Source organism: Passer montanus, unplaced genomic scaffold (assembly GCF_014805655.1).
Source record: "Passer montanus isolate IOZ18808 unplaced genomic scaffold, ASM1480565v1 scaffold95, whole genome shotgun sequence".
Classification (NCBI taxonomy): domain Eukaryota; kingdom Metazoa; phylum Chordata; class Aves; order Passeriformes; family Passeridae; genus Passer; species Passer montanus.
Window position 1 is genome coordinate 1423222 of NW_024374923.1, and position 22190 is coordinate 1445411.

Below are 22190 nucleotides of genomic sequence, written 5' to 3' on the forward strand. Positions count from 1 at the left end.
TATCCTAGTCAGCTACTCTGCTTTCATGAATGAATGGAACTGTTGAAAAAAGGACTGTTACATATGCACAGATGTGACTGGGCATTTTTACATAAACTCATGAATGAAAAAGAAGGAGAACTCCAGAAAAAGTCCCAAGGAGATATGTAGATGCTAAGATTTTTATCTTGGTTTTATTTTACCCCGTGAAACATTATCTGCCTCAAATATGTTTCAGCAACCACCCTCTAGATGGCAGGAGTTCGTCACTTCACTCATGAGCAGTAAAACATTTTCAGAACCAACAGAGTGGCCTAGGGCTGTAATACCAATGAATTTAAAAAAATAATAGATGAGAATAGCCAATTTAGGGCTTACAGAACTTCCATTAGCAGTACTGGACTAGTCTCTGGGGAGTTGTTACAGACTTGTTTCAAGGAAAATGTAGAAAGTAATGAGAGTCAGCCTCATTTATAAGGTGTTTTCAGTTACTTTGTGCGAGAAGCAGTGGAAGGGCAGTGAGTGTGTCTCTGAACAGTTATCATTCCATATTACCTGACAGAGGATCAGAACTGTCACGTCTTCACTTAATGCTTACTGTCTGGCTGGCCAAGATAAGAGGTGAGGGCCACCCTACACTGCCTGGAAAAGGCATTTGTCTAGTCAAGAGCTGTCAAGACAGCACATTGGTGATTGCCTTAACCCTGAGCTGATCTACCTGCGCTGAGGTCACTAGAGAGAAAAGTGAAAGTCACTTCTGTAAGCTAAATGATGCAATGAGAGCAGAGCCGCTGGTCTTCCCACGCTGAAGGCATAACCCTGCAGCAGCATGCACTGGTTTCCTCTTCTGTTCCACTCCACCGTGTCATCATGCATCTCACAAAGTTAGTTTTGCCTATACAAAGGGCTAGAGGATGCTAATGAATCAGAATCTCTCAAAACTAAATGGATCTCCTGGATACAGAACGAAGAAATTTTGAGCAATCTCTTTCCACCTCGCTCTCTTTTTTGTTCACCTCTCAGAGTTATGTGGCAAGGCAGAGCAGTGGCACTCTGGATTACATAGTGATTGCTGGTCAGATACATATTTTTAAGGCAGTAAATTCACATTTCAAATGGGAAGAATTCAGTAAAAGGGTGTTGCAAACAGTTGTCTGAGGGAAGGTGGGCTTGCTTTCTCCAGAGTCAAAGCTGAGTAGTGCCATTGCAGCACTGCGTACCAGCTCACGTGGACACTGAACATATTCAGGGTTGTTCTGCTCACTTCTTCCTCTGCTCATCTCATAAAAATTCTTCCTTTGCTGTGAGAGCACGTTTCAGGAATGGACATTTACTTATTCCTTACATTACTCATGCAATAATAAAGGATTCATGCCTTCTCACTTCTACTGCTGAAAATTATAGAGATCAGAAAGGAAAATCAGGAAATTAGGTGTGTGCACAGCCTCTATCAGAATGGCAATATTCTGGGACAGATAAGACCTTCATATGCAGTGACACTGGACTATACTGGATGACAATGAAATATTTTTACTGCCTTTTGCTGTGATATCTCAGTCCCTTTAAAAATACAAGAAAGCATATCTCTCTACTTGAAATAAATACTGACCTGAGTTGTTGTCATTTACTTCTAATTGAATTAATTTAAATTTCTTTTTTCTCTAAATAATATGCTTGTTCCAATCTATTTAAACCTCTATTGCCTACTTGCCTATTACCATAATTATCTGAATTATTGCAATGTCTACTTGCAGCATTCAAGATGTTTGGCTTCCTGGGGATTGCATTGTAAAATAGGTGCAGCATACACCTTTCTAAATGACCTTTGAAATGGCATACATCAAATTTAATTTGTTTTTAAATCCTGGCCTTGCAGCAATAGACCTTAAAAGTCATGTCAATATTTTTGTAAGATAATTTTGTCTGAAGACATTTGTACTTGTTGACTTACCTACATAAAGAAATGGGAAACAAAGAAAATAACTTGAGGCAAAAATCTTTAGTGACATCTACTGAATGGGCATGTTCGAATATAATATTTTAAAATGGGCATCCCAGAATTAGATGATGTAGAGATTTTTTGTGTATGTTTTCTTTTCCCCCTGCTATTATACCTGATGCTTGCAGTCATTAATCTTAGCCCTGAAAAGTCATTCCCCCAGAAATTTCTAGATGATTATTTTGTCTGGTCAATGTTTGTGGTATGTATCAAAAGGGAAAAGAAGAAAGATAAGAGATAAAACAAAAAGAGAAATTTTGCTGTTAAGTGGTCAGAGTCTTGATTCAGGGAGCTCACTCAGTTGTCAGCTTCTTTATTAAGATCTATTAGTCTTTCCTATGATATTCAAGTTGCATTTTTTCACATTTCTTCCATGACTTCAACAAAATACTGAACAGCATTTTTACCATGGTGTCTTACTGGGGCTTTTTATTTTGTTTTTCAGATGAAAGATATACAGTAAAGCTAATACTGGGATTTATGTGCACAATTAATATGCCATCATATGTTAATTACCGTATATTAATTAAGATTCTGAGGTGAGGGGATAGTGCAAGACTAATCAGTTACTCATTTTGTAACATAAGGGGGAAGCTATAATTTTTTGTTATGGAGACATAACTTGTCTGCTGGCAAGTTATTAGTATTGTTTTTCCATTATGAGATTGCAATATCATAAATTACCTTGTTTCTCTTCTCTCTGATCCCATCAAAAGGCTGACACATAGTGATATATTTGCTGCATAGGTGACACTGGGAGGCTTTGTTTGGGAAGAGGAGGGAGATGTCTGATAAATGGCAGCACCTGTGTGACAGAAATGAAAAAGGTGAAAAAAAATCAAGGTCAGACAGAGGATGACTGATGGCAAGAATTTTTCTCTCAGTGCTGGAGGCTTGTCAGGTGGATGTGGCAGAGGAGAATGAAAAATGTGAATGTTTTAATTGGTCACGGAATATGAGAGTAATTCACATAAGTGATCAGGAGATGCCAAGGTGATCAGGAAATGGAGAAGCCAGTCCCATAGGAGGAGGCCAAAAGAACGTGCTGTATCTGGCAAAATGAAAGGTTGGAATGGGACAGTGGAGTTTCTATCCCTACTGTGTCTGTGCTGAGTTAGAGGGGTGAGCAAAATGCCTGTTCTGGCACAAGAGCAAACGGGTAAGAAACTTTACAACCTGGGGCCACATGGGGAGAGAGAGAGAGAGAGAGAGGTAGAGAACAACAGTGGGAAAGTGCCAAAGTTCAGGGGACATTGTTTTGTGATGTATGAAGAGAGCTGACACAGTTTAATCTGGAGAAGGGAAGGCTGAGGAGGTCTAATTGCTGTCTTTGAGGACCTAAAGGAAATTTATAGAGAAGACAGAGCTAGGCTCTTCTCAAGGGTACCCTGTGACAACTTGACAGGCAATAGTCACAAGCTGCAGCAAGAGGAATTACAACTCATATACAGAAAAAAAAGTTCTTTGAAATGAGAGTGATTAAGCAATGGAAAATCTGTGCTGAAGCCCCAAGCACTGAGGTCAAGAAACTCTCTCGTATCCAGAATGGATATTATTAAAATAACACAATGAATTAGATAGGAGGGGATCTCTAGAGGTCACCTATCCAAGTCTCCTGATGAAAGTTGCTACATCAAATAAGGCTGGTCAAGGCCTTGTCTAGCTGAAACTTAAAAGTTGGCAGGGATGGGGATTGCTCAACTTCTCTGCCCTTTTCCCAGGATTAACAACCTTGCCGGCAAAGATCCTGAGTAGGAGGATCCTACTGATTTCAAAGGCAGTTGGACTGTGTCCTAGATGAGGTAGAATATTTGTTTGCCATATTTTTCTGAAATATCTGTTCTAACAAATTCAACGTTTCAGCCGTTCCATGTTTTTCTTCTGTTATCGAGCTCTGTGACATGTTCCTCTTTGGTGTCACTTCTTATCTAGATAGCAATGTTTCTCCTTTAATTATGGCTTTTCCTTGTTTAGTAGAATTCATTTGTAGAAATCTTATGCAAATATGAACTGATGGTTTTCCTGTCTAATTACAGCCCCATTTAGATGACATTAATATCAGTGGCACTGAGCACTGGCTGAATTAAATACTGAATTTATTCAGCTAATGAAAGCTGAAGGACAGATCATTTGTTTTATGACATACAACATGGGTGGCTTAGCTGTTGATTCAGGGGACTGAAAGAGAATTTTTGCATCAAGTGTTCGCTTCCCTGACATTGTAAGGAGCTCTCTCTTATCATCTCTTTCACTACATTAACAAGCTCCCATCTTACTTGCACTCACTGTGTTTTTGAAAAGCACTGTGGACAAAGAACAGGATTGCACCCAGTGTAGCATAGGTTCATACAGCAATCCATCATATATTGAATTTCACAGTGTAGGTGATGTAATACCTGTATTATAAATAAGATGCTTGAATGCAGGTAATAGAGTGTCAAATCAGATGCTTATGGCACTATGAAAAATGATACTTGGAACCATTTCTAGGCATGGGTATCAGTCCTCAGTATTCTGATTGATTTAGAAAACCCATTTGTTTATGTTCCACTACTGTTAGTTAGTATTTTGAAAATAGTTTCTCATTCTGAAAATTCATTCTCATCTGTGTTTTATTAGATTTCATTTATGGTCCAAAGTTGTAATAACAGTTCTATTGCTTCTCAAGTACCTGTACATTGAGACTTTTTGAAATGTCATTCTAAATAGTCATGTGCTCACTATGTGAATAGTCATGTTCACTAAACTCCTTATTTATATTTATTGTGGAGTAATGAATCTGTAGTCCTACTCTGAGTTAGAGCTTATCCACTGGTGATATTATATACATTTCCATTTTTAGAATAGGTGTTTGAAGCACAGTGCTGTTAAAAACTCAGCAAAAGCCTTTTCGATGGATTATGAGGGGGAATTGAAGAGTTTGCTCCAATTATTTAATTGTATTCACATATTATTTAAAACACTAGTGAAAACTGCAACACTGTTGACAAGACAAAAAGCAAAACAAAAGCAAGCAGTTTCTGAAAACAGCATTCTGGGCTTTGAGCCGGTTTCTGTGCTCATTTTTACTAGGTTATATCTCTTTTGACTTTTGACTCTGCATTGAGTGTGCATCTGATGGGTCCTGGAAGTATCAAAGTGTTTGAAGAGCTGTTTGTTTGTTTTACCGTGTTTCTTGTTGGTGTCATGTCTCTGGGCAGACTGTTGCCATTTGCAGCTAGGATGTGGCTATGTATTTTATATGAAGTTAAATATTTGTCTGCAAGGGCCTTGAGGCTATGAATTTGCAATTTGCATGATGATGAGTGAAGTTAGGAAGGAATAACTTTTGGTCACTGCCTGCTTCTCTTGGTCTGACCCACTCTGAGCTTGAAGACCTTCCAGGCATCCTACAAAAGCCAGTTGTGTAACAGATTTGGGCTGGAAGATGGATGGGGTGCCCCTGGCAGCCAGTACGTTTCCAGAGCATTTTCATTTGTATCATTACCCAGCTGAAGTAAAATGTTGCTTGCATTTGTTTTATGCAAGTGGCTGCTTGGTGGAGTTTATTTGCATAGTGGTGTTTTTGTCACTGGTCAGTTAATTTTAAATCTAATTCATTTCAGAGAGCTCAGACCTTTTAAATGAGCTCACTGTTTTTCTATGTTAAATCCAGCTAAAACAGCCTAGAATGAACTGGAGCACTGGCCTAGAAAGGAAAGCCTTCACAGCCCATTACTGATCCCCTGAGCCATCTCATCCCCTTTACTGTCATGTAATGTTTGTTTAATGCAAAATTTCCATATAAAGCCAAATAAAATAAAACCCAAAATGCAGAACAGCAGCCCTTTGCCATTCAGATATTAAAATGTGCAGGTAGTGAAAATGAGATTTCCTTTCATAAATGCATTAGTGACCTTAGGGAGACCCTCACCAGGGAAATGCCACAGTGGTGAGAAAAGGCTCAGCTCAGAGGAAGAAGGTGGATGAGCCTCTTTTGGCACTGTGGGCTGGAGTCACTGGGGAGTTTTGCTTTCAGCTTCAAGAGAGCGGAGGCCCTTGTGGGAGCCTACAAGGATTTCTAAAATCAGTGCTCTGGGCCAGGCTGTCACTGTGCATGTTGCTAAGTATATCTGGGCAGGAGTGTGTCACTGTGTGACTGACTGAGGATTGCTGTGCATAAGGAAGCACATCATTCCATGAGTCACTGCAGATTTCTATGCATGAGTGACTATTTCTCTGCTCAAATATGAATAAATAATATTCAGAGCCTCCAGTCATTCTAAAAAGGTTTAATCAAGGCTATCAAATAACTGGATTGTTAAAAAACATTCCTTGCTGAATTTATTCATGAGGTTTCAGGGGCTAAAGTAAATTCAGCATCCCAACAGTTTCTCATGGGTCATTTAATGTTCCCAGAAATATCAAAGACCTCAAATTAAGATCTTTGAAAATCTGAAGCCCAAATGGGATCACTTGTGTGAAAGGTGGAAATGATGTGTTCAGTCCTGTGCACATATCCATTCTTGTGGGATGCTTTCCAGCTCAACAAGTGCCTCTGCAGTCACTGGTGGATCTGTCGAGTTTTGCACAGCATTGGGTGTTGACTGTGGCGTTCATCCATCGGTGGGCTGGGGATTGAAGGTACTTGGAATGAGGAGTGAGCATGTAAAATGGGAGAGACAGCCTGAGGTGCTGGGAAAAGGCAAGGGAGAGAATTTCAGAGCTCCCTTGCTGAGCAAAAGGTACAGTTACATGTTTTCACATGGACCTGCTGAGTCTGGCACTTTGAGCAAGACCCTCACCTGGCCTGCCCCTGTGTCCCACTGCTCCCACTGTCAACTTGGCCTCACCCTACCTTTGCCCTGTGCTGGCACCCAGGGGAACATTTGTGTCACAGCAGGTCTGTCCTTTCAACTCAATCTCTCAGAGGCTGCCATGGCCCCACCAGCACTGTGAGGCACAAATGAAGGCGAATGAGGGGAGTGGGCCATTTTGTGGATGAATATAAAGACATTCCAGGAATGCTATGGAGTTACCAGAGCTTTTCTAAAAGGCTATTTTTTTCACCACAAAGTTGGTGAGTGTGTCTGAATTTGAGCTTGAGAAGGTTTTGAAGAGAATGGGGCAATGGTCCTTGTTAGGGAGTGGTGCAATTTCTTCATTTCACAGTTGGACAGTCACAAGTATAAGGAGTCTCAGGGACTATCTGTGCCCTGCATCTCTTAAAGACCAGTGGAAGCACTGGAAAGGTGTTCTGAAAGAAAGCTAGAGAAATTACACATTCTTCCCTCTGATTAACCCAATCCACAATTATATCAGACTTCCTTGGATTCAGCTTCAACAGTTGCTCCTCAGCCTGGTGGTGAGCTCATCCAAATGGGTGGGTATCTAGCAGATAGCCTTGTTTGCATCTGAGGTGAAGTGGAAGTAAAGTTTGGAGTGATTTTTTAATTGCTGGTATTTTATCCTTGCTACGTAGGAATGCCTGCCAGAGGCGTACAACACATGCAATGTGACACAGCCCATCTAAGAACAGAGCTGGAGCTGAGGTGCTAAAATAAAAGCAGTCATTGAAAGCTAGTCAAATATTACCCTCAGAGAGTTTGTTTCCCTATCTCTATTGTGCAGCTACATCTCTAGTGGAGCCGTTGCAGCTTATAAATAGGAAGTGGGAGTACTACAGGAATCTTTGGGAAAGAAGGATGCAGAGATAAATGCAGGCAAACATGAAATACAATTATCCAGCTTGGAAATGGGTTGCTGCACAGTTCTGATTGCCTTTCCTTTGGGGAATTTTGCTGACACAGACTTTCCACTTTCATCCTGTGATAGAAGATGGCACCTCCCATAGTCTCATGCACATTAGTAACCCTCAAAAGCTTTTGCTCATTATGAACTGAAAGACAGCACCCTTGCTGCCTACTAGATCACTGACAGGCAAGTCTGCGAGGTTTTCCCTGGTGGAGGTTGGTTAGCAATTGATGGAGAAGCAAAACCTCTTGGCCAGTCCTGGGTTATTCTGGAATGCCACCCCTGTGTCTGGCTTTTACAGGGCAGGCTATAGCGGTGCACTGGCTGGGCAGATGCTGGAGCTGCTAGTGGCTGTGACATGTCTCTTGGCCCTGGTTTCTGTCCTGAGCTTGTGGGAGCTGGCTATTACCTTGTTTCTGGTCCTTGGAGGTATGGCCTTGCTCCAGCCCTTGGCCCTAACAAGTGAACAAGGGCCTTGAGATGAGCTGAGATTGGTTGCACAGTTTAAGGTCAGCATTTCAATCCCATCTCAGCCCACATATCACAGGGTTGTAGTCCTTGGTCTCTTGTTGGTCAGACTTGTTGGACAGTACACCTAATCATTTTTCTATGTTTTTGGCACTTGCCTTTCCTGATGCAGTTTTTCATACCTTACATGCTGATTTCAGAACTGCTTCCTACAAACTGGAGAAAAATTATGAAAATTAAGAAAAAAATTAAGAAAAAGTAATTATTATGCCAAAAATTCAAATTGCTACATATGTCAGTATTATTTTGCTTTGAAATGCAATATCATTCAACAAAAGTGAGCAAAATAAAACTGTGAGAGGAGGAGGAACAGGAAAGAAGAGAAGGAAGTCCCAGGAATATTCTAGGTGGTTTAGTGCAGTACGGCTGTAACACATACCCTGGTGTAGTTATTCCTGTAAAACTGTATAGTGCAGGGAAAACTTGTATAGCTTAAAGAGAGAACCCCAGCTATGCTTTTTGGCTCCTTACGTGGCCATCTGAGGGGAATCAGCAGTCAGAACAGATAAGCTGAGAGAAGATATCACAAAGAATTACTACATACAGCTACAAGAAAGGGAAGTATATATTTGGGCTGAAATACTTTGGGAAGGATAAGTTTGGGCTGAAATGCTGGGTTGAAACCATGAGCAGAGAGGTTTGGGGAAAGATTCCCATGAACACAGATAGAATCAAGGTTTTATATGAAGTTTGTGCATAAAAAGAAGTGAAAATTCTTTCATAAATTTTTCCTCATTTCATGAAAGTTGCAGGAGGTGTTGAACTTTGAGCTTTCTAAAGGGCCTGGATTTGGTACTGATTGCCCAGTTGTGCTGGATTCATCTGTCTGGCTATAAAACAACTGATTTAGCAGACTAGTGAAAGCTGGTGTACTTGTGTAACCTGTAGGTATTAATAGAATATCTGGGCATATGCATAATATTATTTAGCAGACAAAGTTCATCTGATGGAAGATATGAAATTTTACATTAAGGCTCATATTTGGTATAAGAATTAAGATAATTTTGCCTGCATAAAGTATGCTGCAATTTTCATGGGAAATACAATAGAGATGTAAAACAATCAGAGTTGGGGTTTTTTTTCTGTACAGAAAGTATCCATAATAAGTTTGAAAATTTTAGATGGTATATTTTTATCACTTTCCTCTAGATTCAACATAAAAATGGATTTTGTCAGGCCTAGTAATATAGTTCAAATATTCAGAGTAGTTGAACATTCAACTATAATTCATGTAATATAAAAAAAATAACTTTCTACATGAGCAGAACTATTTGGTGGAGCTACTCAGTATATTGCAGTGTCCAAGTGTAAGCCACAGTACAGTGATTTCCTTATACATTGTGTGTATGCAATTATTAAGAATATTTAAGGTATTTTCTCTTTATTCCCCCAAAGTAATTCTTTTTTCTGTTTGTCTGTTTCTCTAATGTTAATTATCAGCAATGCTGGTAAGAAAAAGTGAGATGAGGACAGTCATGAATAAAATGTGAAGTAAATATTAATTGTGGGATTCTTTATTTGAAAATTAATTTAAAGTACAGTAACAAATATACTCTATAGCTAGAAAATTGGCATGTAATATATCCATGAAATTCCTGAATTGGATTTCTTTTCTTTTGCAATATTTGTCCTGCAAACTTTTAGCATTTCAATAAATTGTAGCTACTTATGAGGATAAGTCTGCCACTGGTGCTAATTGAATGTTCCTGGATTGTTAGGTTTGATCTGTGATGAGGTTTCCATGGTGATATCTGCAGATGATACTGCGGCCACTACAACAATTTCTTTGTGCTGATGTGACTCTCCAGTGCCTATCTAGCTGAGGATGACATCCCAGCTTAGCCAAAAATCAGTAGAAGTTTGCTGTTGACTTCAGTGAATTTGGTGTTGTCTCTGATGTGACTGGAAACTGCTCTGGAATCATACAGGTCCCACCTGAAGGCATATCTGTATATCAAGATAATACTTCTGGTTTAAATTGTTCACTGTGTTGCTTGAAACCAAGTGGAATTTGCTGGCATTCAAACACACTCCCAGACTGACCATGCCTCCACACTAAATAAGTTATGCAAGCCATTTCCCTCACAACTCAAGCCTTCTGGGATAGTTTGATTCCCATGCATGGAAGCCCTTAGAATGGAGTGGGATGATATGGCATAAGAGATCATGAAAGTAAAAAGATGGTTCTCTTTCAAAGAGCTTGCATCTGGATATGGATGGACTCCTGAGAAAGACTGGGAAAGAAGAAAGAAAGGAGAATTGGCAGTGATCAAAGCAAATCAGTTGCCTGGCTACATTGACATTAATATGTTACCAGTTGAATAATTGACACTGGTTTAAAAGAGGCTTTTGAAGGAAGACAAAAGGATGCTCCTCTGTGTGAAGCAGGTGGAAGAATGTGTGGCAGTGCTTTTTGGGAGTTGGGTGGGCAGAGGGTATCACTGTGGGCAAGGAGGCAGCAATGGCAAACTTCAGAGGTATTCCAGTGCCCATTTTAAGGGACAGTTGGAGGCAAAAGTATGGCATGAAGAATAAGGAAAAGCTAATGGATGAATATAAAAAAAAGGAAGGAAAAGGGCCAAGATAAGATGATGATCTCATTTTAACAGTATTCTGAATTGCCCTAAAAATGGCAAGTGACTGGACAAGACATAAGGAAGCTGATGAGATGGGCAAAGGAAGCTACATAAGATGGATGAAATTCCTGTTGTGACATGAGATGGGTTCCTAGGTAAGACTTTTAACGTACAAGTGTGGTTAAGAAAGTATCATTTTCAAGAGATTTTGTGAAAAGAAATACGAGTTTTAGAAGTAATCAGGATAAGAGAATCTTTGGAGTATAAAACAGTTTCCAAGCCTTACTACCTCCTTATTCCAGTGAGACAGTCTTGGATCAGATAACAATAGAAAGGAAGCATTTTTGTAATATTTCAACTGGGGTTTTTTAAGTTGAGAATAGGACAAGGGGCAAGATTGATTGTTGAAAGTCAACAGGAAGGAAGCATGTGAGCTGTGATTTTTATTATCTCTTCTTTTGGACTGATAAGTATATGTTTCTCCTAGCAAGAATAAAGTCCCAAATAATATCCCCTTCCTTGATCCTTGTGTTAAAGTTGAACTATGAACATGTGGAAAAGTTCAAGAAAGAAATTTAGCAAAAGCGAGAAAAGATGTATTAAAGGTACATATTTATAAAAACCACCTTGAATTTACTACAGAAACTTTTTTTTTTAATGAAGAAAGCAGAACAATCTCAGTTGTGTCAGTTTTTTCAAGGTCCTGAAAATACTGAGTAAATCCAGTACACTTGTGAAGACAGTTTTCCTCCTAGACTGCAAAGGGTTCTCATGGACCAAGGATGACCTCTTGTGGTTGGTTCTCTAGGAGAGATTCAGGCTTGGCCAATGCCTAAAAGAGTATGGATATTTATTAAATGAGAGAGAGTCACAACATACACTAACTATTCCTATAGCAATCCTTTATTTAAGTGGGGAGTATGAACATGTCGCCTCTTTGCTGGAACTTCACTCATGTTGAGGTTAATGTTCCAAGCTGAAATGCCTTTTTTTTTTTTAATAACACATAAAAGTGAAACAAAAAAGCAAATAAACTTTGTGTTATTAAAGCCTTCCAGGTAAATGTTCCTATCAGTCTAAATGGGTACAACGCAGAAGTTGTGGCACTGTGCTGGTATACAGGAAAGTACAATATTTTCACTGTTTATGCTGACTAAGATAGAGACTAAATATTCTGCACCAGCTGGAGAAAAATGTATTTCTAAAATGTCTTGCTTACAGGTAATCTAATTTGCTTTCACCTGGCTGGTGTTTTACTCTGTGCTGACAATGTTCTTTTGAAGTTACCACTAGCTCTAGTGATGTAAAAACTTGTACTGTTTAAGATTGCATCGTTTGTTTTTAACTGTGGTCTGGAAGTTAAAAATCTATTGACTGACCTGCTTGTGCATTTGAGAGAGGAAACAACTTTTCTTTTTCTTTTGCAGAACATCAAAATCTTTGCTAGACGTCCTTTGTGCCTCTGCTAAGCAGTGCAGAATACTGTGAAATGTGGTAGGCAAGAAGCTCTCAGTGCCTGTGGACAGACCTAATGTTTGCAGCATTGTTCTCTTTGGGTATGCATTGCCAACGTTACTGTAAAATCTGTATCTTGAAGATTGGGATGTCAACACAAAAAAATTGTCTAATATCAGTATATCAGTGAAGGGGCACATCTAAACTTCTCAATAACCTTGGGAAGAAAGGCTTGATTAGAAACAGAGGCTTCATTACCATGAGATGTCACTGTAAGTGAGAGTCTTGAAAAACTCAGAGACTGCAGCGTGAGGCGTTTTGAGCTGTATTTAACTGATGGTTGATGTTAGCACAAAGCAGAGGTCTTGTGCTTTGGTATCTAAGCCAGTCATTTCTGGCAGGCAGTGCAGTATGAGCTGGAGGCAGTGATGGGAGGACAAATCAAATGCTTCCTTGTGCTGAGGGCTTGGCTACTTCATGGTGTGACACTGGCCAAATTCCATGCACCCAAGAAAGCCATTTGCTCACTCTCCCCTGCCACAGCTGGGCAGAAGAGAGAAAACAAATTAACAATGCGTTTAGTTCCTCACGGAAGCCACCTCTGTGGCCTCCCACTACCAAAAAACAGGATGTGCAAAACCTGTACAGCTACCTACCAGGTACTACAGGCTGTCCTAAAAGTTTTAAGTATAAATAATGATGTAACCAACATAAAACCAACTAAATAAATAAAGTTTTTTTATATGTTTACAGAGGAGGTAGAGCATTTTCTTTTTGGTGTGCCTTCCCTTCTGCTTTAAAAGAGATGGAAAACACGGGTGATACCTGCTCCAAGAGAGGCCACTTATCCAGAAGACCTTTCAGCAACGTGAAAGGTGCCCAATTAATCTCCCATTCTTCAAAGATTATTATGATGATGATAAAAAAATAGCTATTATAGTTATAAGAAAGAGAACATTAGCAGAAACCCACAAGTGTATCGATCTATCTCTGTAAAAATTGCATGCACACATATATTTCCAATCACAGGATCTTCCACCACTCTAAAGAGTGGAAATCTCAGACACAGCCTTCCTTCCCTTCTGTCGTCAGAGCCTGACTTTCCCCCACATGGTGAGGAGAGGAGGCTGGAGGCTTCTTCTGTCTCAAGGTGGAGAGAAAGTCCCTGTGCTTTCTTTGATTTCTCTGGATGTCCTCACAAGGTAAAGGGATGAGAGCTTCATGAAAAATAATTTCAGCCTTTTGCCTTCAAAATCTTGCCTAAATGTTGATTCTCTAAAAGCCAAAAGGCTTGACATTTGATAAATATGGCAAAATATTTCTCTTAGGCCTCTCTGGACTATTTGGAAGCAAGAAAGCATTTGGGGGAAAAAACTTTTTGATGGCTTACATGTGGCAGGACAGGTAGTTGCCACTAGTACTAAACCAAGCACTCTGTTTAGAATTGAAGTATTCAAGGTAAAGAAACAAGAACAAGGTTATGCTGTGCATGGAGAAAAGAATATTAGTTTTTTACTAAATGCATGCTTGCGTGCATGTGTACTTTTTGTCATCACAATACAGGCAGGGCAGCTTTGCTACCTACTGAAATATTTTGCTAGTTTTTATTGATGTTATGGATAGAAGGAAGAAAGTGATTTATAGTGGAAGTAAGTTTTTCTATATTCATGGGTAGCTTAGAAGTCAACTAATGGATTTCTATAAACTTACTTTGAAGATCAAAAATTAGTTTGTAAAGTTTGAGAAGCATAATGAAATATAAACCTCTGTATACATTCTTGAGATACAAACAAGCTGAAGATTTACCTTTTTTTTTTCTAATTTCTCATAAAATATGGAGCTAGGAATGATACCTGATATTAAAAACAATGTTAACGATTTAAATGTTAATAACATCATTAGCGTCTTAGGAAATTAGAGTAGGTGATCATAATGGATTCTTCCAGGAACCCTAATTAGTCTTTGCTATCTGTAGCAAAAACAAACCCTTACTGACTCCAGAAAAGTCTTGTCTTCTCCCAAGACGATGTTATAATGAACCATTACATTGACTCATATGACAACAAAAGTTTTAGTCTCCACAAAAAACAGCTTTTAGACATCATATTGACTAAAGCATTTAACTCTGTCAGACAAACAGCAATGTTATTGCAAACCGCTGTGCTCAATCCTTTATTTATTAAAAAAAGGTCCACATCTGAGACTAGAACTAGAACTTGATGAACAAACTTCCTCGAATGATTTTTTTTGCTGAAAGCGTACTTATCAATCATTCATCAGTTCTTCCCCTACATGGGTCATTTCTCTGTCACTCCAGCATGGCCATTTCTTTGTCACTGTAACTGTAGTGATAAACACTTTATAAATGTATGAGGTAAGAGGACAATATAAAGGATAGGGCTATTATCTAAACCCTAATGCAGTGTCCGAAGTATTTGAGTGATGAGTTCAGAACACTTACTTTTGAAAACTAGCCTTACAGGAGGGCAGAAATCTAAAGCACAAAGGGAATGAGAAGAGGTAATAGCCCAGAATTCAAGATCTGAACTCTATCAATTTTTTTAAGCAAACACTCTGCATACTTTTTCCTTTAATTCAGTTCAAAGTCTTAATAGGCTGTAGTCTGAGCTGCAGTCCAGGTAACAAATACCCTTCCACTTGATTTAAGAAAGATCTGAGGAAGGAAATAAGCAAATGAGACAGCAAAATCCTAGGGTCTCTTTTTATTTTTTTTTCATGGGCTTGGCATCCCTAAGATTCAGTGCAATTTTCATTAAAACTGGTGGCAAAAATACTATTTGAAGCAGAATTTTAATATCTACTTATGAAAGTGTTTCCCTTGAGCTGTAGCACTGCTTCTAAGAACCTGTTCAGTCACAGCTTTCAGCAGCAAACAATCTTAAGAAGCATATGTGGGAACATCATAAACTATGCTTAATGTGCCCATGCATTTTGGCCATAACCTACAGATATGAAAGTCTGGAAGTACAGAGCTTGTAAAACTCTCGGTGACAGCACCATCTGGTGTCTTCTAATAATGCTATTTATGCTGTTTTCAGGGGAAGGAAAGAAAAGAAACATCCTGGCAACCTTTAAAGCTAAATTTGGATATGGACAAAGGGGATTTCCTGGATCATCTAGTCCAAACTTTCCTATTGCATGTCATCACTTAATAATTCCTTCACATCTGTTTATCCTGTCTCTTTAATTATAGTTAGGTAAAGAGAAAATGACACCTTTCTGTAAATTAAAAGCTTTCCTCTTTTTATTTTATTTTATATTTGTTTATATATGATCAATTTGCAGTCTTTTTCTTAAGGGCCAAATCCTAAATTGCTGTTTTCCTTCCACTGCATTTAGCTTTCCTGATATATCAACAGAGACCATCAAATCTCATTTGGTTTTGCCCTTGTTGTCAAGCTTTTAACTTTCTCATAAATAATTCTTTACTCCCTCAGTCTTCTAGATGCCCTTTTCTGCATCTTTTACAAGAGCAGCTCCAGGTGGGTTTTCTTGAGGCATCACATGAAAAGGTTTGTATGCCTCCCATCACTGCTGATCCTATCTGCTAGTGCATTTTAGGGCCACATTTGAAGGGGGGAGGGGGTGTTAATGAGATCTTTGTGACACTGTCGTCTTCATGAACCACTATCCCAACCAAGAAGCTTCCAGTTAAGAGGAGAAATATGTGTTCCAATCTGTAAATGACCTGGCATTGTGCACTATTGAATTTCATCACATCTCTCTCGGTTGGATCAATAAATTTTGCTGTATTCCATACATGCCTTTCTCTCGATTGCCAATGGCACCTTATTTTATGTTGTCAATTAATTTCCCATTTTGTTTGTATGCATAGAGGTCATTTATACTCCTGTTAACGGTGATCAATCCCAGGAATCTCTCTTGGGAAATTTCTTTTAGTAACCTCACCCATCTGTGTTCAGGAGAACATATTACTGTCTTCCATTTGGCCAAGCATCTGTGACACTGTTTAAATCTTCTGTTTAAGGTCATTAGCAAGGTGTACTAGTACAGAATGCCCAATTAATTCAGGTATATGCTTCCCATCTCTCAAGCAAGACCAGGAATCTCTGCATATGTTTGAATTGCTCCAAAAAAATCCCTCTTGCCATTATCCTGGATTCATCTATTTTTCATTATTGCATTCAGAGAAAGACCAGGAACCTCTGCATATGTTTGAATTGCCCCAAAAAATCCCTCTTACCATTATCCTGGATTCATCTATTTTTCATTATTGCATTCAGAGGCTTGTTGGTGACTGCTTAAGGAGCAAGATGCAGGATGTCTGTTGAGCAAGTAACTTTGTATGACTACTCTGTTCTACAGCATATTCACTGATATGTTACACTACACTAGTGCAAAGCAAAACTCTGCCACTAATTTGAAAACTGCAGTAATGTTTTTTATATATTGTCCACAATATACAGGTTTTTTTTCTGCACAGAGATTCAACTCTGTGTTTCTTTTAGGCATTAGAGAATGGCATGAAGCTGGCAACCTCTGCTTCCAAGATTTATTGTGGTACTACAGATGTTATAAGCCACCTAACAAACACTTAGCATGACTCTCTTTGCTCCAGGTCATATGAACTTCCAGCATGATCATCTCTAATCATGCATTTCTTTGCAGCTTTTGCGGCAGGTTCTACTCATTACGCAGTCTTGATTAATACATTTGTCTGTTTTTTTAAGAAATTATCTCTTTTATCGGTTACAGTTTGGTTTAGGTTCTTCACAACATTTTCCCTGGAAGATTATTAAAACACTAAAAACTGACACCATTTTGGAGCTGTGTGTTAAGATATTCTGCCTCAGCAGGACTGTGTTTCACTCTGTGTGTGTCTGTCAGCAGAGCAGCAAGCGCAGATGCAGAAATACAAATCTGAGCACAGTCAAGCTAAGTGGTGTCTCCAGTTGGTCAGGGTGACTGTTTAAGGGAGCTGCTCGTCACAGAAGTTCCCTTTTCCCTCATGCTGTGGACTGTGGAAGATGTTAAGCTTAATAACAGAAGCTTGGGGGGGTTCTGGTCAATCTTTGATATTTTTAATTACACCTGCTCTGCCTTAGAGGGAGACAAGTAGGAAAGGAGCAGTACATAAGGTGAGAACTTATAATCAAGTTCCTGGTGTCCTGTAGGAGAAGCCACCTGGCCAGGATGGCAGGAAGTGCCCCCTTGGCTGCCCTGCAGAGCTGGGGCTGGGTTTTGCCTGTTCACTTTTTCTGTGAGACATCAAAATACCTCCCTTTATAGGAGAGCAAGGGAAATAACCTAATAACAGGAGAAAACTAAGATTTTGATATTTTTACATTGCAAAGGAAAAGCCAATATTCTGACTAAGGGCTGAATAAATCTCTACATGAGATTTATGAGCTATTACGAAGAGAAAGAAATTACAGAAAGGTGACTCTTTCTTTCAACATATTTTTAGGAAGCTATATTAGTATAAGGAACAGGCACAAAGAGGTTCATCAGTAGCCATCTCCTAGGGTGTACTTTACCAAAAAAATCTCTAATGGAAGCAGACACTAAACAAATATAATGAAACATGGCAGGTTTTGCCTTTGGAACACAGGGAACACTATCTCAGTATGAAAATAGAGATCAAAGAAGGTAAGGCTCCTTTGAACTATTTTCATAGTTTTTAAATTAAAATATTACTTTCCCTATACATTCTATTGAACTTTTCCTTTAGCTCCAGTGAGAAATTTATTTTTGCTGTAACACAGATCCCTTTTTGTCTGGGACTTGACTCAGAAACTTTCTTTAAAGTGTCAAAGTATTCTCAAGAACATTTCAAATGTACCTAAATAAATGAAACCAGAATGACAGTGGCAACTGTAGTGATACAGAGAATGTTAGAGTAGAATTAAGCAGTATTCCAATCTAAGGCAGGATTCTGGAATGAAGTGACAGGTAATATAGCTATTAGCATATGAATAGGAAGATGGATGGAGTATTATCAGTGTCAGTTAGGAAAAGAAAAGATGTATGGCTCAATTAACTCTCAAAATGAACTGACACAGTGGGGTTGGTGACTCAAACCAAAGTATTGGCAGCAAATAGATGAGGAGATGGTATTGTTTTAGCATTTGCATGGTCTCTCAGTGTTAACATCTCTTCTGCTCTTCTCTAGCTGTAGAAAAGAATCAATTTCAGTCTAATATCCAGGGAAGGCAAAAGAACTTCTCCTGAGCACACACACAGATTGTATTTCAGTCAGCTTTCCTGCTGCCCATCAGCATCAAGAAACCTTAAGACTTGCACTGATGTTAGCACTAACCCCAGGTCCCTCTCAGACACATATGTTAGGGCCCTAACCCCATGGGACAGTCACACCCAAGGCTGAGGGAACTGATCAGAACCTCCTCAGAGGAGAGACAGGAGGGACTTCTCACCTACTCTGTGGTGTGTATTTTCCCAAAGTTTGCTTTTGCCTGTGCCCAGTTCAACACATCATGACTGACTTTTGGGACTATCTAGGTCCTACATACAATAAGGCATCAATTTTGCACACTCTGCATTGCTTCCTGGATGATCTTCCCTGCAGTGATAAAGGGAGCCAGTGCACCTAGTATGGGCTTTTCCAATATCCTGTAATGCCACCTTCAGTATTCTTCTGGATGAAGATTTCTAAATTCCAGGTAAATCCCCACTTCGGCAGAATTTAAGCAGCCTAGTATTTTAAAGTCTAATTTTTAAACCTTTTGCCATTTTACCTCTTGGCAAGGTCCACAAAACACTATGGGATTCGATAACAGAGGGCTTTAGTAACCTGGTGAGATTCCTCACCTTTAACTAAAGAAATTTCTGCTATTTCCTTTGAGATCATTTGGGTTTTGGTACACAAATGACACATAATCCAGCACAATGCAAGCATAGCAATTGCCTTTTAAACCAAAAAGGGTATAAACTAATGAATTTTACCTCATGAAAGGGCCAAGTGTTGTAGCATATTGCAGAGATAGTCACACAGTGAATTTCAATGTATGCTTTGCTAATTATGAGCTGTTGCCTAAATCCAGCTTCTGAGTTTCTATATATCAAGAATCTGGAGCTGGAGTTCCCCACATGCCACTTCTCTTCTACTTACTAACCCTATTTCACACACTCAAGTTTGAATATGATGGTCTTGTAGCTTTCTGCAAGGTTCAGATAGTTCAGATGGAATTATTGTCACTTCAGAAACATGGAAAACGGGGCAGAGAATTTGTAATATGTTGTTAAATTCATACATAACACTCAAATTCCAGAGATACACCCCTCATCCCAATGCTACTGATAATGTAAAATTATTTTCAGTAGCATATAAAAGTGTGCTGTTCACTGTAATTCGGGCAATGAGATTTGTGACAATGCCTAGTATGCTTCTATAGGTTTGGGTTTTTCTGAAGGAGAGAACATAGGGTAGGGTAGGATGGTGGCAAATGTCTTGGTGGCCTGACAAGAAACATTTACTGCTGTACTTGAAAGCATGGTGTCCTTGTGCCAGGACTAGAACAGAGCTCTGGAGAAGATATTCCTGTGAACAGAAACAACATGGGAAGAACCACCATCAGCTATGACATCACACTGGGTGGTTTTAAGTCAAAGCATTGAACTGGTCAATTGTAGTTCTTCTTTCAGCAACAGAAGTAATGAAGTATTCTGTTTTCTTTATTCAAGAGTATTTTCAAGGTGAGAAGTGACCACTAGATTATAAATTAATTGTGATTAATCTTACATTTGAAGCATGCTTTTGATTGGTGTTTGTTTATTTAATTTGAATATAAGAGCAGATTGTCTTTCACTTGCCAGAACCGTCTCACTTCTGAATTTTCTCCAGTAGACAGGTACTGTTTAATCAGCTACTTTTGCTCTGAGCTGCACTGTCTAGTTTAAACTTAGGCTCCTGTTATGTTTTATCCTCTAGCTTAAAGAGCCTGTTAGTACCACTGTTTTATCCCTGTGATGGTACTTACACAATGTAATCACATCACCTCTTTTCTTGAAAAGCTGAATAGATTGGGCACCTGAAGACTATCCCTGGAGAGAAACTACTTAAAATTATGTTTAGGTTTCCTTTCTTAACTTTCTCAAGGTTCTCAATATCTATTTTAAAATGCAAATACCAAAACTGGACAGTTTTCAACATTTGTCTCACTGGCGTTTCAAGCAGAGTAAAAATCTACTATTTCCTACTTGTTGCTCCTCTGAAATATCCAGGGATAGCTGTATCCTCTTTAGGCCCCTTTTCCCTAGGAATACAGAACAATTCTTTCCTACTCTGACCCCACACCCTTCCCTGTGTGTAGAGTAAACCACACACTGCTCCAGAGTGGCTGGCACTTTGTCACCTGGAGATGTGTTTTTACATTAAGCTCCATTAAAGCACATTCTGTTTTAACTAAGTTCGTCTTATCTGGTCCCTAATAGGTTACAGTGTAATGAGAGTGTCATGTATCATTGAATAGCACACCTGTCAAAAACCTGTTATGGATGTGGCTGTGTAACTTTACTAACCACGCTGATAACTTCCTCACAAAAACATGAACCATATTTGCTTGGCAGGCCACTTCCCATAAAAACACTTTGCCCGTACTTTTTTTTTTTTCCTCTCTCTCTTATTTTTCTTCAAGTTGGTTAATGTCAGCCTAATCAGCCTGTAACTAACTGGTCACTGTAATTAGTTTTTCTGAACCTTATCAGAAAACTGAACACTAAATCTTTCAAGATTTTCCTGCTATGCCAAGATTTACTTGAAGTGTTAAAAAGATAGTTACTCTCTCAGTTCTCCTGTCCCTTCTTTTGGTATTTTATTGGTACATGTGTGCCATTTTTCTGGGACTGCTGTTTTTCATATGTTCTTAGGAGATACTTCTTTTTTTAGTCCATAATCTAGCAAACATTTCCTCTCTTTCTTTCCAAAAACAATCCTGAAGTATTTATGTAAAAAAACATATATATATATGTATTTTAGCCTTCTCTTCTAATAATTCTCCTTCCACTTCTAAACATACAAATGCTTTATTACCCATAGCCCCTCCAGGCATGGATTTTCCCCTTAGGGCTTTTGCTTCCCTGATGAAATCTCAACACTTTCTAATTAATGTTGATTGCCATCTACTTTTGCATTTCAATGTTAGTTCTACACAGTAATTTTTCTTCACATTTGATGACTTTGCTTATTCAAGAATGGCTTTCAAGGAAAATTTTCCTCTTGCTTAATGGTAGACTTCTTGGTAAATTACCATATTTCCCTGTAAACTTCTCTATTTTATTCCCCTATTCACATTTGCCTCCCAAATTCACTTTTTTCAGCTTTAGGGAATTAACTTTTTTGAAACAGCATGTGTGTGTATAAAACATGGTTAGGGCTTGTTTGTTTGGATCATGGGCAGCTATGAACATAATCTGGAACGAGGCAAATATTGACACGAGTGAGATACTCAGGCACTCATTGAATGAAAGTGAATGGTATTTCTAGCAGCAGGTTTTACTAACGGGCTACAAGAGGCACTACCTATAAATCATGTAAGACATTCTTTTTTTATGGAACACAGTGATAGGAAAGTGGAATTTTGGCCTTCATTTGCACTAGTACAGACAGACATAGAGTCCAGCTGTGATCTGATCCTTTTGAAAGGTGTCAGTCATGGCCAAAATTCTTTTGGGGTGTTTCATACACTGCAAACCCCCAAGTCTGGGCTTTCACCGAAACAAAATTAAGCACATCGTTGAACTGCCTCCAGGGAGCAGCTCCATCGTTCTTTGAGGCTTTCTGTGCTCCTGTCAGCCACATCTGATTTTAGTAAATTCGCCTGTCCTTCCCATTCCGGAAAGTACAGCTGGAAACGTATTCGGCGTGTTCTTAAAAACCTCTGTACAAACGACCACCCCTATGGGCTGCGCGCCATCCTTAC

The 22190-nt window shown here is 39.0% G+C and overlaps 1 protein-coding gene across 1 annotated transcript in view; it reads right to left on the reverse strand.

Moving 5' to 3' along the window:
- The window catches only part of SCOC (short coiled-coil protein), a 702416-nt gene that overhangs the window by 390209 nt on the left and 290017 nt on the right, over positions 1-22190 (reverse strand). The gene's annotated exons all lie outside the window — the stretch shown is intronic.